The sequence below is a fragment of the Stylophora pistillata genome, chromosome 7, assembly GCF_964205215.1.
Source record: "Stylophora pistillata chromosome 7, jaStyPist1.2, whole genome shotgun sequence".
In the NCBI taxonomy this organism is placed as follows: Eukaryota; Metazoa; Cnidaria; class Anthozoa; order Scleractinia; family Pocilloporidae; genus Stylophora; species Stylophora pistillata.
Window position 1 is genome coordinate 15327859 of NC_142525.1, and position 16957 is coordinate 15344815.

Sequence of the window (16957 nt, forward strand, 5' to 3'; positions counted from 1 at the left end):
TCCTCACCTTCAAACTTTGTCTTTAATGTCTTTACAGCAGCATCTCCTTCAAATACATAATTTCTGGCAAACACCTTAACCGTATAGTTTGTTTCTCTCTCCAGACCCGTAAAAGTGTGATTTGTTTTTGGAAGACCAGTAATATTTATACGAGTTATCTCAGTGTAATCCTTTAGTACGACCAACCGGTATGCTGTGATAGGACTCCCTCCATCATCGGCTGGTGCAGTCCACCTAATTGTTAGTGAACGGGCCCGAACGTCTGCTTCTGTTGATATGATAAATGCCTGGCCGGGTTTCTCTGCATAAAAAGCGCATAGAGTTCAATTTTAATGCGCTATATAAGAACTTATTATTAAATTATTATTAAGAGAACACAATAATGTTCGTGACTAAAAAAATCGAAGCCGAGTTTAGTCTGTTTACACTACCTCCCTCCTCATCGCTTCTGTTGATGTGATCCTTACCCTTGTAAAAGACATGAGTAATTTTAAGTCATCACTGTTTTATAAACAGTAGAATAAGCGAGAATTCTAATCAGTTAAAGAGGAAACTCGTGCACCCACTTGAAAAAGCTGATTCTGGACCCTGAGAAAATTGCTGAACTAATTGGCCCTCATTAAAAAAAGTTCAGTAATACATTTCATGTTTTCTAAAGGTCACCGCGGAAAGGTAGTAGGGAAGGTGTTAACAGTGTTCCTAAAGCTTCATCAATCTGTAATTCTTACGAATAAGTATTACACAAGTAATAGCTTTATCAATCTTTAATTCTTACGAAAAGGTTTACACAAGTAATAATTCGCATTAATTTGAAAGGGGCCGTTATCAGTCAAGAAAAACAAAGCGAACAAGCACCTGAAAATGCTGACTCAATGTTTCTTCTTTTTCTCTATAGTTATTGGTCAATGTATTTTACTTGCAGATATGCGAAGTATAGGAGCGGGTATCGTGAGCATTTCGTAGCATGGCCCAGGAGTCTAGAGAGAGCATGCATCATACCAAAGATGACGGACTGAATGTCAAATATGGCGGATCAGTCGAAGAGGACTTTTAAACAGTGGGGATGACGGCTAATCTAGTGCGGGACATGTATTATGGAATAGCCCGTTAATCAGAACTTTACCTGGGGACAATTCCATCTTGGAATCAACTTTAGGAGGACAGGCTTAAACATCAAGTTTACTTTGCTATGTTACACTTGATGAAATAAAGAATTATTTTCTGCACAGTATATCACGGGTTCGCCATAGCGTCACTTTTATGTAACTCACCTATCTGATTTATCTTCACAACCTCCTCATCACGAGGAGTTAGACCATTTTCAGCAACGCACTTGTAATAACCGAAATCCCCACTTTCGTTCAATGTCACCTGAACTGTAATTTCTTTATTCGTGTCTCTTTTTATTTCACTCCCATCAGGTTGATACCAGGTGAGTGTCGGTGTTGGAACACCATCTGACTGACACTTAAATGTCACTGTCTGACCAACCCAGGACGTACGAGACGAAGCGGTGGCAATCTGAATTGTCGGCGGGTCTAAGGATGAACATGACACAAACTCACAAATTATTGCATAAAAAAGTGACGGTACAGTCCACGTTAGTTTGAATTATTTCACCCATATTCCTATTTGTCCAACCTTCACGCAAGTTATTCAAAGAGACATAGACGGCATTATAAAGAAAAAGACAATAGTTATCAACTTCCCATCCGGAGGCCAACGGCATCTGATACTTGACCCGAGCCTCTTCATCCGACTAATAAAGTCCCAATGTTGAAAACTTAATCTGCATTGTTGCATCCATGTTTTATTTCGCGTAGAGAAATTTCGGAAAAATTAAGTAGAGCTACTCCCAAGATAATAAGCCTAACCTAAAATTAGAGTCCAACGAGTATTATTATAAATGATACGCTTAGTTTGCCAAGCTGTACTTCCGTATCAATAAAGCGAGAGTTTCGCAAAAATTTAGCCCAATTGCTTAAAATGTTTTGTAAATTTGTCCCTAAGAGAGCATAATTAGTACATGTAAATTCGAGCTCTTCCCATCCTGTCGTAGCTGATAAACCAAAAATTAAGTCAACAGCATCCTCATTTCCGAAAAAACTAGATTTAATTTCTTAAATTTAGTTAGGAATAAAACTTTATTCCTAGGGTTGGGAAAATCCATCACGTTTGCATAATAACTCACAGATATTGCTCTGCCACGCCCAATATATCAAACAAACGCGAAAATTGTTAGTTTGCAATAAGAGGAAGGTGGCATTTGTGTACTCTGAATGTAATTGGTCACAGTTTACAAACACCATCATCTAGTCACCTTAAAAAATACAAATTTTTCAGCGCGAAAATGGAATTGAAAAGAAAATAAATGATTGCAACTAAAAACTTCGTGGTAGAGTGTAGTTCGTTTCGGGTTGGTTGTTCGACTATACAACGACCATCAGTGAAACAGAAATCGTAACGTCGTCACTACTGAAACACAGCATTCCCAGTGACGCGAAGTATAAAGGAAAGACCATGATTACCAAAATTTTTTTAGTTTAGTTCCGTGCAATGAGGTGTTAAAGGAGACTAAGACTGCATCGTGTAAACCTCGAGAAAGAACGTACCTTTTATCGTTCCCAGATGGGTGCCGGGCGATTTTTGACAACTGTTCATTTTGAATGACTTGCAGAACTCATCTTTATTCTGAGGTGAGCTAAGTAAATGGTGGAAAGGATTGAGGATTGTACATTTTCCTTATTTCTTAAAATATTCCATTTCCTATCACTGGCACGTCCTGAACACCGCTTCGGAGTCATAATATTTTGAGATGCAACTCCGCGCCTCTTTGAAATTCTAACAATTAACTTACCCTTATTTTTAGCTGTAATCATCGCAACCGATCTTTAAAGTATTTTTTTTGTTATTTTGTTCTATGTGATGCATTTTTAAACAAATACGCAAATAGAGTGAGGATTGCAAAAGAATTCTTTTATGGGATTTCGCTCGATCTCTCTATAGTCAATAATTAAAGCCATCGTCGAGTGAGTAACAACCAATAGACTCGTGTAGAGTGATTGTGAGGATAAGTGTGGTCACGAGAGCGGTACAGGATCGATGGCAGTGAATGCTTTGAAAACCTGAGCGGAACTCATCCTCAGAATCGAGTGGAGAGTTTTCTTTTGAGCGATTCCTCCGGAACTAATTCCTGACATCTTATCGCTTAGTTTTCTATAATGTTACTGGCTTTTAAGACTATGTTAAAGTCGTTTCTGTTAGCTTCGTTGGCTTATTATTATTATTAACGTCGTTAACAAATGGTATGCAAAAAGCCTGTTGTTTTTGTCATCTCAATTCATGTCTAGGTAATAACGTTAACTTGAGCACGTAATTGGTCATATTTAAGAGTCACCAAAGTTCAAAACTGTTATAATTAATGAACGTATTTCTACTCGTTCTTTTGTGCTTAGTCAGTCCCGTGTCAACTGACCGTTCCTCTATGTCTCTCCTTCCTTTTTTCTTGTCGCAACATAGAGATCGGTCTGTGGGCTGAGAATGAATGAATGAATGAATGAATGAAACTTTTTTTAATCTCGGGATGAAAGGGTTGGTTAGACCCCTGGCGAGGAAAGTATGTTAATAAGCCGAGAAAACAAACCTTAAAACTTATTTACAGAGTAAATCCTAAAATAACTAAAAAGCCTAAGTACTAAATAGATAATGATCAATTACTAAATTGAATTGAATTACTAAATAGATAAAATTAATTACTAAATAGATAAAATTAATTACTAACAAGATAATTACAAGAAAGATATAGATATTAATTGACTTAAATACAATAATTAACAAGTTCTGGATACGTCGATCCAAAAGACTGTAACCAATACGATCACAGAGAGTGCTAGTTTGTCAAGACTCATTACTGTAAAGGTAACGAAGGGCTCGTTCATGCAACCTATCCAGTTTTTTACTATCAGACTTTAAACAGTAATGCCATATGGAGGAACAGTAATAAAAATGAGACATTATAAAAGAATTATAAAGGCAGATTTTGGTCCGAAACGATAAGATATTATTTAGTCTGCAAAAAACATCAAGTTGCTTTCGAACTTTCTTGCTAATTTCGGTGATGTGTTTTCCAAAATTCAGGGAATTGTCCAAGGTTAAACCAAATAGATCTATTGTATCAAATAGTGGTAATGCAACACCTTCACCAAACAGTGATAACTTGACGTTTGGTTTTCGTGAGAGAACCATCGCCTTGCATTTTGCAGGGTTCAAGATCATCTTGTCATTACGAAACCACTCAAACACCACCACAAGTTCTCTATTGACAACATGTTCGACAACAGCTGGATTAGTATCAGCAAAATACAGCTGATTATCATCCCCATAGTTGGACAACTTCGCCTCTTTCATGAAATAAGATAAGTCATTTATGAAGATATTAGACAATAAGGGGCCCGAAACAGAGCCTTGAGGAATGCCACTATTTACATATGATGTATCACTCGTAACGTCCTCTACTCGAACCTGTTGCCTGCGATTTGTTAAACAGCTCTTCAGTAAGTTTAAACTATGGGTGGAAACGCCATAAGCAGAAAGCTTCGAAAGTAACAAGTCGTGTGGTATCAAATCAAAAGCTTTACTTAAGTCCATTAAAACAGACCCAACCACAAAATTCTTGACAGAAGCTTCTTTCCAGTCCTCGATAAGATTTAACAGCCCGGACTCGCAACTGTAACCTTTTCTATATGCTGACAAGAACTTAGACAAATGCAGGTCGAAGTAGTGAACAAGCTGCTTCTGCACACATCTTTCAAAAACCTTGTCCAACAATACTAGGATGGATACAGGTCTGTATTTGGATTATTCAAACTCGTCATCTCTCTTGAAGATAGGAAAAATCTCTGCCAGCTTCCAATCGGCAGGAACACAAGCATTATCAATAACTGTTCACCAGATGTGTAACAGGAGCAGCCAAAACTGAAGCTCCATCCCGTAAGACACGAGCAGGAATTTGCTCATGACCAGTAGCTTTATTGGGATCTAAGGACTTAAGAATTAACCCTGTTTCTGCCACTGAGACGTGATCAAACTCAAACTGAGCAGCTATACATTCCTTTCTTATAGCGACAATGCTTGGGTGACCACTTAAGTCCACGGCAACATTAGAATCACTATTATGCTCATCACCCACATTTTGAATAAGAGAGAAATAGTTCTTGAAGGTCTCAGCCACTCCCTTCTTGTCAGTCACTAGTACACCATTCTCCTTAAGGTGAAAGGACCCTTCATTGTTATTTCGTTTACAATGCATGAGGGGCTTAATTGTAAGCCAGAATTGTTTTGGATCACCTTTGGTACTCACTGCTCTTGACCGGAGATAGTTTGAAAAGTCCCCTACGTCTTAAAGATGGAGTAAAATTACGCTGTATTCTGTATTTCTCCCGGTCCCCAGAATCCTTGGTCTCGAAGAATAATTTTCTTAGCTTGTTACGGTGACGAATGGAGCCAAGAAGTTTAGCCGTCATAAATGGCACATGTTGACGCTTAGATATGGATCTTTTCACTGGAGCATGAACCTCCAGGGCGTCGGATGACAATTTTCCCCAAGCCCAACACACATCCTCAGGATCATCAAAAATGCCTGCAACATGGAAGGGAACTGTGGCAACGTCAGCTGAGAACAGTCCTGGGTCATAATGCTTGAAGTGGCGCTTTAGAACTGCTTCAGGACTGAATCTTGGACATTGTAACCGTAAAACAGCGTAAATAAGACTATGATTACTTAGGCTAACATCAAAAAACTCCTGAAGTAAGAACAGAGCGTGATTTGTTCGTAAGAATTATATCAGTGAGTGTTACTCATTGATGTAATTCTTACCCTATATGAGTAATTGCATCATATAGGGTATGATGGATACGTAGCTGATGAGTACCTACAAATACAGTTAAGTCACTGTTGTCGTGTGAGATGAACTGGCAAATTTTTTGGAGTAATTCCACTGGAAGGCCGTACTCCAAGACCGACATTCCAGGGACAAAATCATAAAGGGGTTACAAATAATAAGCTAAGTTACATAATGTGACGCTGATAGCTGAACATTGTATTACATTGCTGGGGCGGATCCAGGGGTGGTTCGGGTGACTCTGATGGTTCAATCGAACCCCCTAAGTTTTCCCTCAGAAGGCTGGAAGTCATGTTTCCGAAAACCTAACTTTCAAAATCTCGGACCCCTCAGGAGGGAGACAATTCTTCGAACCTCCCCCCTTGACTAAATCCTGGATCCGTCCCCAGCATTGTACTTGCAAAATAACTTAAAATAATAGTAACCTTAATTTGTTAGCCATATCTCATAAATAGGCAAACAGAGGAAGGTTTGAGTTTTCCAACATTTCGAACATGTTTCAGTTCCTTTATGCGCAGTTAATGTGGAATTAAATGCTGGCTTTACAAGAAATAATATCACTCAATTGTAAGGAAGTACCATCAATGAATAAGAACTGTTAAAATACGTGAGATCGAAAGTTTGAAGAAAGAGATGTGCAAAAGCGGACGAATGTTCTGTGGATTAAGAATTCAGCAGCAGCGGCAGTTGCATTTATGAAGTGTTGCAGTGTAGACTGACATTGTACGGTAACATAAGCTCTTGCTGTCTTTCCTTGTCCCCCGCCATTGCCTACAGTGCAGACCTATTCTCCGGCATCACTCCTCCTACTGCTAGAGGTTTTAAGTTGCTTCTTGGAAGATGAAGCATTCCCGGATTTTGTCCATCTTACAGAGGGCGCAGGAAAACCCGAGGTATCCCACTTCAACAATATAGGCGTTGACGTATTCACTGTTATATTTTGTGGTACTTCTTTAAGTTAGACATGAACTAGGCAAGAAAAGAGGTGTGCATAAAGCAAATTAGTGCAGTCTTGACAAAGTTGTTAACCAAACATTCTTTTCCTTAACGCCGATCAAAGAACTTTAACTTAAGATTTGCATACTGATAACAGCATTTGGTTAAAACTTTATTCATTCCCTTAAGAAAGCAGTATAAATTTGCTACAAGGCAATCTTTCCGAGTTTCGTACGGCCTTCTATTGTTATGGAGAGCGTTGCGTTACGGAATTACTAAAAATAAAAACCTGAGTAAGTTTCTGGAACGTTTAGTCGTGCTGACTCATTAAGAGCTCTTAATGGAACTTTCTAAAGCCCTCAGTCAGCATATTTTGTCGTGATGCAATAGATGTAACGATGCTAAAATAGTCGTATTACAGATCCCTAGAACATTCTCGAACATTTTGTAAAAGATATATAAAGAGTCGCGATCGGTTAAAGTTAGACCTTTTTCAGCGAGTTAGTGTTGTCGTGAGGAGCCCAGAAGAGCTAGTGCTGCTACAGAGCTGGATAGAGAGAATCGTTGGAATTATTTACTGTTGCTGGAATCGTCAGCCGTGTGGAAGGCTACGTTGAGAAAAGTGTTGTGGACATCGATACGTTACAAGGATCTTAGTTTGAAGAGAACTGTGAGTAGTGTAGTAGTGTACTGAGGTTATAGTTTTATAGAGCCGAGGGCTCTGAGTTAAGAGGATAGTTATTGTGTTGGTTATTGGTATCGCCCCGTAGTTATTATGTCAGTTAATAAAGTAGTTGAGTTGGTAAGAGTTGTATCTTTCTGTTGGTTTAGAAAATACCGTAACACTGTTAACCGTAATCACTCATATCTGAAACAAGTCAAGAGTTTTAGGAGTCTCGCCGGGAGGGTTGCTTAAAAATTTCCTGAGAAATGAGTTGTTTTTTTTGCCCACTAGGATTCAACCGTATACACTGACTAAATCTAAAGCACTCCTCAATTTTTAATTGTTAATTACATTAATAAATGTACGAAATTATAAAGACTCAAGGACAACTACAAAAACTTACAGACCTTCCGCTTTTAAATAAATTTCTCGCGTAACTTACTTGAATTATCAAATTTGGACCATGGGCACTGAGAGATAAACAGTTGCAAATGCTTCTTATAATTCAATTGCTAAAAGCACATCTCTTGTTTCGATTACTAAATTAATACACCTATGATTGCTCAAAATGTGGCTGCTCACCGTTTATAAAAAGGGTCACTGTGGCCTCTGGTCCATCTCCAGCATCATTATACGGTACAAATTTGTATTCGCCATTTTACTGAGACTTTTGTACAGTGTTGATGGTGTATTCGTTATTACTGGTGTTAATGACGAGAAGGTTTTTTAAATAGAACCTGTATCCTGATACTTGGGGCTTAGCTACCGTGACGTGACTTGCAAGAGTAACTGTTTTCTTGCGTGACTGTATTTTGGGAAGCAGAGGTGGTTAGCGCAGTACCTTCCGGTTTCTCTGATAATGACAACCAAAAATAAAATCTCAATTTAAAAAATAAGAATTAGCTCATCGAATTCCATATTCCTCTAGAGAGAAGATTTGTTCCGATCCACTGGATGAATTGCTATGTATAAATGCAAGGTGTTAAAGTGCCCCTGAGACGAAAATTGACCATTTTATTTTTGGGCTAATTCTTTTACAGAATGTTGAATTGGGTCAAGTTAAAACTCTTTTTGCCATTAAAAACTCAAAATAAACCTTCGATGACCAATTTTTCCGCTTCAAAGTCGTCTAAAAGTCGTCCGCCATTGCTGAAAACATGTTCCAGCTATACAGCAGGAAACTTCATCATGACGTCAAAGGCTCAACAAACTTATGCTTTGCTTTGTCTCAACTCTTTTTGTTCGCTGCAAAGAGAATCACACATAGCACTTTTTTGAGAACTGTTTCGTTGTCAGTCGTAAAATGTCGACTTTGTCTGACGATGAATTGTCCCTGAAATTATCTGAAGCTTCTGATGATAGTTTTGCGCCGGCAAACGATGAATTTTGCCATGCGAATAAAGATAAATAAAGAACGGCACGGACTCCCCATGTGGCTTTTGTGGTCACATCGCTTTATCGCCTTCGAATTGTATTTTCGCTTGTTGTAAGGGATTTTCCCTTTTTGTAAGAAATGATCGAGAGATATGTAAAAATTGTTTTCGGCAGTGCCTGATTGTGTATCAAGGCGGATATTGGGGATTTGTGAAAGCCATTTGTAAGCCATTAATGTGTTTGCCCTATGCATTTGGTCATGATCTCATTAACTTTTTCCAGCGTGTTTTTTACTATCGGTGCTTTGAGAGGTTTGAAGTGAACTGTTGTTGAGTTGCACTTTGGCTTTATGATTTTTTCTGTCTTATTCATGATGACTAGCGTTGTGTTGCTTTAGTGAGGTTTAAAGCAGAGTTTGCTTCGACACTTTCAGAGCCGTGCATGACCTCATTGCGTTACAAAGTACTTTTGGCTTAATACAGTCTGCTAGTTGTATTATGACAATTTTCCAAGTAGCTCTGAAGGGCGATAGAAGACTGAACCGGTGGCATTCAGTTTGATATGAAACGGTAGTGGTTCTTTGTTTTGTTCGTGAAAGGTGTAATTCTTCGCCTAGATCCTTCAAGGTACACGATCTCTCGAAACAGTCCTCCGAGAAGTATTCGGAGAAGATCACAAATATTCCTGCAGGATTGTTCTTTACTCGGCGATTTCGCACAAATCGCAACTGTTTTTCCCGCTCTGATCTATTTGCAAGGCTCCGATACAGAGAAATACCTACAGCAGGGTCTGCACGATTACTTCAGCTTTGAATTACGCATCGATGCCTCGTCATTTTTGTCTAGTTTTTGTAAGAATAAAGTAAAGCATTCTGTTATGTTTACCTGACATTTTGCCATGTTTAGATTTTCGCGTTGAGCCTTTGACGTCATTTCCTCTGAGTCCTGCGATCAATTTCCGGAACATGGTCAAATAATGGCGGACGCGAAATCGCGAGTTTGACGGCCCGAGAAAAGATATTTCTGGTGCTCGGTCTAGACTGAAATTTGGCAGAGTAGGTGAAGGAGACACACTGAACACGAAAATAAAAAAAAATGATGTACGAAAATTTGATCTCAGGGGCAATTTAAGGGAAAATTTAGTGATTTTTCCGTATGTTTTGGAGAATATTTATTGATTACTTTTTCGAAATTCTTGCGTTCTCAATTCATGCGAGTTTCTTTTATTGTGATGTTTAAAAGATAAAGAGCCCAATAGTTCCTGAAATACTCAACTAAGACATTTTTGTTTCTTGTCTTTATTGTCCACCTCCCTGTCGGTACTTTTGTTATTCATTAATAGTGAAATTTCCGGTAAACATAAGTGAAAATAGTCTTTCTGGAAAAACTGGTTCTCATGGTAGGTGGCAGCTGATTTCAATTTCGTACCTACGATAATTTTCCACACCAACCTTGCATAGATGAGCAGAAATTTTTAAATGCTTTTCAATTTTATTTCCTCAGCTGTGTTGCATAATTAGCAATTCATTCGAGCAATCATATACGCCGCCATTTACATCTTATCACAATACGAAATATTTGTTAAATAATGTACATTGTCCCAACCGTAATATATGCAAAAAAACTACCAAATATATAAACTCGTGAGTTTAGTTCTACATAGGACTACCTTGATTACTGTGTGTACGGATAAAAAACTATTTGCAGAACCGAGTAGTTAACAAGCTGCTCTACTGTAATTAAGACAGGTATATTTGTATATCAGAGCTGTAAGTCCTCACCTATTTTTTATGGCCTAGAGTTCATTTTTTTCCACTTTATTAATTTTGAAATTCTTCTGTTGTAGAAAAAGAAGAAATACTTAAGTATAAGTCGCTTTCCTTTAAAGAAATCTTTTCCCGCTCTTTTGCGTCCTAATTCAAATATTGTAATTTGTGTAACAATAGGACTCACACCAGTTCGTACTTAGGGAACTAAGTTGTCAAGCCTTTTGTACGCTACAGGTCGTGTCCGTTGTTGGCTTGACCAAGTATAAACGTTACTGTGGAACCGTAACGCTGTCTCATCCTTGACATCCGTAAAGGCTCGCTCGAAGCAGATCGCCGTGTACCAGGAAATCGTGACGTTTCCGTTCCCGCTGCCGAGTTGTCTCTACGAAGCCAGTTTCCCCCATTGTTGTTGTGCCTTTCGGGAGAGCTCAGTTGTGCGCGGAAAACCTATCGTCACAAAGGAAACTGTCGCTACAGAAACTCCCCGGATTTGTATGAGGCGTGCATTAACAATGGTGCACTTAATCCATTACTTTAATAATGAACTCTTTAAGAAAGCCGTCACAAACTTGTCTTCATGATGACTCAAAAAAAATTACATATTACTCTCTCTTACAGGCTGTACAAAAAATACCTCACTGCAATCAAAAGAAAACGACATCGGCCACATGTCAATTCTAAGAGAAATCTCAATTCCTTTCAAACGACAAAGGTACAACCCATTGAAATTTAACAGACTGTTTTGCATTTCCTCCACTTTGGCCCAAGAGAACAGTGTCCTTTAAGCTGTCTATGTGTACTTGTAGGTGCCCAAATCTATCCATGCCGATAAAAGAGCATTAAAGGTCCGACAGATCTTCAAACGTCTCCAAAAATTTATAGTCTTGTCCTACTTCTTATTCAAACTTGTTGGACTCTGCCATCGTCACGCTCAAGTTGAGTATCAAAAAGCATGCAAAAGAAATGAAAAGCCCAGCCTAAATCAACAAGTCAAATATGTTGAGCATAACAGACGGGCGAATTACGAGTTGAACATAAGAAGAAAAGTTCTTTGATTACGAACAACTATTGGTTTTGGTTATTATGTAACACCTGACTAACGGGAAAAGTCGAGTACTCGAGATATGGTACTGCCTGAATAAAGAAAACATTGACCGAATTCAAGACTGGTTCTTCTTTACCATTATCCCGGAGTAAAAGCTATTGAGCCTTAAGGTGCTTATGTTATGGGGAGATTAAGTGATTTTTCCGTGTGGTTGTTCAGGCATATTCATTTGTTGTTTTCGGAATTTTAGCGTTCTCAATTCATGCGAGTTTCTTTCAATGCGATGTTTTAAGAGATAAAAAGCCACAAGTAAATTTTGAATAGACGAGTCAAATTGCGCAGCTGCATCTTGGTACTATTCTTGTTCAATTCTAGTGAAATTTTTTGTAGATACAAGTGTTTAGGGTCTTTCTAGCAAAATTAGTTCTCATGGTAGTTGGCAGCTGAGTTTATACTTGTAACTTCAATTTCCTTTCATACGATCAAACTTAACACCAACCTTTCTTAGATAAGCAGAAACTTTTTAATTGTATTTTTTATTTTATTTTTTTAAGCTGCTCTGTTGTAAATACTATGGGTATATTTTCGATATCAAAGCTGTGAAATCTCACCTAAGTTTCCAGTTTTTAATGGCCTAAAGTTTATTGAGTCTGTTCTTTCATTTTCGGCATATCAATATTTCATTGTAGATCATTTAACTTCAAAGAGACGTTTTCCGCTCACATTCAAATATTGTCAATTTAAAGGACAATAGAAACACGCACTTGATAGTACTTAAGCGAGCTTTGTTGATTACATCCTTGATTACAAACTTGTGTACGCTGGAGGTCATGTCGCTTGTTGACCTGACCTAGAATAAAGTTTACTGTGGAACCAAACGCTGTCTCATCCTTGACGTCCGTAAAAGCTCGCTCGAAGTAGATATCCGTGTACCAGGAAATAGTGACGAGTTTCCGTTCTCGCGGCCGAGTGGTCTCTACCGAGTTAATTTCCTCCAATTATTGTTGTGCCGTCCGCGAAGGTTCAGTTTCCCAGTTTAGCACGCGAAATCCTATCGTCACACAGGTTTGATTGAACTGAACAAATTAATAGTGATTAAAAAGTAGCTTTATATCCACTGCAGGGCCGCAACACGGATACCATAGTGTTCCAGCCTGGTGAGTAGGAATTTCATGAACGATGGTGTGAAACGCATGAGAAAGATCCAGAGAAATACTCACAGTGGTTTTATGTTGGTCAATTGCAGACGATATGTTATTAAGCAAATGAATTAGGGAGTTCGTCTAATCAAGTGCAGGTTACTATTTTTCATCCTCAAATAGTGTTCTCTGAGCCGTCAGGGGTAATTCTGTCAGACTGCTTAAGGTCAGGGAATACTGCAAGTACTAAATAGTTTGGATACGTATTAGCTGAGATGAATAATTTTTGCTTCTGTAGCAAAATGCTAATCTGTCATCAGGTCCACACCTCAACTCGTTAAAAAGAAAAGAGAACACCATCCTCTTCAGCTTGAGTCTGTAAATAAATTCCTCCCTCATTGCTCAATAAGGACAATAATGTTAACTTAGAATGTCCTTGGCACGCAATGGTTACACTAATCTACAGCGCTCTTTGTCGAATCTTCTATTTACACAGAAATGAGTTTACACAGAAATGAGCAGTATCGCTTTACAATGATTCACCTCTAAAAAGTTCTACAAAAATTTAAGTATACCATGTAAAATGTAAATGAGACTTACAATAAAATATAACAAATCACTCGAATGACATTCACAAAAACTAACATAAAATAAAATTCTAATCTAAAACGATTTAAGAAAAACCTGACCAAAAAGGTAGGTCTTAAGGTGACGTTTAAAACTTTCTATGATGGGATAGCATGCATTTCAAGGGGCAAACTATTCCGTAAACATGGTGCAGCGTCTTAAAAAGATCTAACATTCAATACCGTCACAATGACGACGAAGGGCGATACCATAAAAGTTTGAGTTTCTGACATTCGTATGATCGTAGAGGAGTTGAATTTCTTTTTTCGTCCCTACCTCCCCTAACACCTTTGCCACTCAAGTACCCATCTCTTTGACTCTGCTACAAGTAAAGCTACGTTAGACAAATGTTCCGCAAAGAAAAATATCTACCTTCTACGAATAAGTAGATTGCAGAACCGCCTCCTGTTTAGCTCAATTGGTAGAGCGCCGGACTGATGTGCGGAAGGTCGATGGTTTAAGTCCCGGCCGGACCAATACTTGAGGAGAATGTGCTACCTTTCTCTAATATCAAGAAATGGATAAATATTCTGGTCTTCTTGGATAAGGACGAATAAACCGTAGGCTCAGTCTCCTGCTGGGTTTGGGGTAGGTGACGTTAATTTCCCACGCACGAGATTGCTGTGTGGTGGATGTCCCCCCCAAGGGTGGGGTGGGTGGGTGTGGGGGCCGCAGGTTAGAAAACCATAATAGGTTATTGCGCTTCCCTCCTTAAATAAAGTTAACTAAGTAAGTGAGTAAGTAAGTAAGCAGTACCATCTTGAATATTTTAACTATACATGAACGAACATGAAAAGACTTGAGAGGGCAAGTATGTCATTCTTTCGCGCTAATCTAAGGCCGTGAAATATTTCTTTACGAATAAATAGTGTAGCTAGGAAAGTATAGTCATTACAGCTTTTGTTAGGACAGCAAATGTTCTCAATCAGCATTTTACGTCACATTATCTTACAGCATACTTTTACTAACATATTGTAATACCTCACGGTACACTGTCTAGGTCATGGTTTGGCAAGTATTGAAAAACCTGTACAACGCCAAGTTACAACGACAAGTTAACATTTGCTGATCACATTCAGAGTGTCATAAAAAAGGTCTATGCCAAGATTGGTGCCCTTAGGAGACTCAAAAAACTTATACCTGTAGATGTCTCCCTATCACTCTATAAGGCGTACATACTTCCTCACCTGGAGTACTGTAGTCCGCTATTGCTTGGAATAAATAAAACACTGAGCTCTAAACTTGAGTCAGTCAATAAGTACGCACTCAAAACTTTGCTTAATCTCGGCAATAATGTTGATTACAATACAATCTTAGCTAAAAGCAACATGAAAACTCTAGAACATAGGCGATTTTATATTTCCTTGGTTTTACTTTTTAAATGTATGAAATGGAACGGTCCGGAATATATTAAAAACTTTTTTAAATTGCGGGAATCTAGATATAGTTTAAGGAATAAAGGTGTAAATCTAGTGCAACCAGGGTATAATAATAGATCGTATCATAATTCCTTTACATATAAGCTAGTCACCTTTGGAACAGTTTACCTAGAGAAATTAAAACAGCATCTACGCTTAGCGATTTTTGTCGTAAACTTAAGAATTTCGATTTTAGCACTCTAGGACCAATCTGTAAATGTAATACATGTAGTTGACTTTTATTGTACGTACACATGCATTGTCATTCTTATTCATATTCATCTACTGCAATATCTTTCACCGAACATAATGTTTAGACTCTTTTAACTATCAATATTAATCACCTACAATTTTACAATTATCACTCGTACTCTAAACTTATATATTTTTACCAATAAAGTTTTAAGTACTTCTAATAATATACCTTTAATTATAGTTAATTTATAGTCTACCGTTTTATACATGAGCCTCTGGCTCGGGCAATTGGGCAACCATGCCTCACGTTAGACAATAAACTTTGATTGATTGATTGATTGATTGAACGCAACTAGACGGGTTTTTAAGCTAGAGAAACGAGCGCTTCGTGCTATCTTATGTTGGAGCTAGTCGTTGTGGAGTGTAGCACAACAACAACATCTTAATTTATACTCGAGGCAGGTAGTATGAGAAACGTGTCAATTACATATTAATATAATATTATTCCAATGAAAAAAAATAAATAACAATTACAAAGGTGCAGATGTCAATCACAAAAGTGAATACAAAAATATAGATATGCTAATTACGAAGCCACGAGCACATAATTAAAAACAGGAAAAGCTTAAAAACACTCTTTATTTTAACGAAATCTAGTTTCTTGTCATTTCGTTTATTAATGAATCAACATCAGGACAGGAATCCTAGTTTAGAAGGATTTGAAGTAAGGATTCGGTTATTTTTTTCTTGAAACTATATTTTGGGAGCTGTCTCAAAACATCAGAAATACAGTTCCAAATTTTTGCGCCCATTGAGGAAAAGGAGTTCTTATAGTGATTTTAGTCGAGAGTAGTTTATATAGAAGCTACCAGCGGTAGAAGATCGTGTGTTATAATGATGAAGATCTTTAATGGGTACAAAGAGAGCATAAATATTAGATGGCACGACTTTGTTATTGACGTCATGCATTAAGATAGAGCAATTTTTAAAGTAGATTACAGGTAAAGGCAGAAAATTGGTAGAGATAAAAAGTGGAACATCGTGAACATTAAACTTAGAGAAAGCCATCAAGCGGACTACCCGTTTTTGAAGATGGAGTATCTTGTTTAGGTGCGTTTTGGCTGCCTGTCCTCAGGCAGTAAGGCCATAGGAGATACACATAAGGCCATAGGAGATCTATGTTGTGACCTGATAACACACGCATTGTCCACGTTCGTTGGTGGAAACACATTACCACTGAAATTCTGTTATGACGAATCTCCAGCTTATTTTACGCATGACGTCGGCCATGACATTGCACCAAATGACACTTAAAATTTCTTTAAAGAACTCTATCATAATCGTTTCAAAGACACGTGCTCCTCAGCAGCAAACAAATTCTAGAGGAAATTTTCTTGTCCGTCAGTTCTTCTAACCTCCCTCGCAGACCGGGAGCAAAGTTTGACACAGTGAAAGAGGTTGATCAGCTTCTGATATTTTACATCTTGTCTAACAAATTAGTTGATTGTCATTTATTCACTTATTTATCTACCTGTAGTATAATAATTCATCAAAATCGTGGAGATTAAGGTTATCGAGTATTCAAGTGTTGTTCTTTATCAATGATCCAACTACACTCCGCAGAGTACAAATATCACGCGGTATTTGTACTCCAGAGAACTGGCTAGAGAGGTTTACACGCATCGCGCAAAGTCGCGAAAAAAAAAAATGACGGACAATTTATTTTATTTTTCTGACGATGAAGAGTCGGAATGGCTGGTTAATATTGATTCAAGGTTATTAGATAAATCGAACGAAGAAAAGTAGTTAGGCGACGATGAAATTCTATCATTTATTGAAGAAAATAGAAACAGCAACAGGACAACGCATCAATATTCCTTTTCCGGCGTTT

At 38.0% G+C, this 16957-nt stretch overlaps 1 protein-coding gene and 1 pseudogene across 3 annotated transcripts in view; both read right to left on the bottom strand.

Moving 5' to 3' along the window:
* LOC111332589 (uncharacterized) overlaps positions 1–16957 on the bottom strand; it is a 279730-nt gene that overhangs the window by 134771 nt on the left and 128002 nt on the right. The gene's annotated exons all lie outside the window — the stretch shown is intronic.
* LOC111343246 (neural cell adhesion molecule 1-like) overlaps positions 1–16957 on the bottom strand; it is a 29597-nt pseudogene that overhangs the window by 4328 nt on the left and 8312 nt on the right. Inside the window, exons 3-6 of the transcript XR_015989601.1 lie at positions 8083–8353; positions 6621–6869; positions 1272–1538; positions 8–301 (exon numbers count right to left, since the gene is read on the bottom strand). The product of XR_015989601.1 is annotated as a neural cell adhesion molecule 1-like (transcript). The remainder of the gene's footprint in view (positions 1–7; positions 302–1271; positions 1539–6620; positions 6870–8082; positions 8354–16957) is intronic.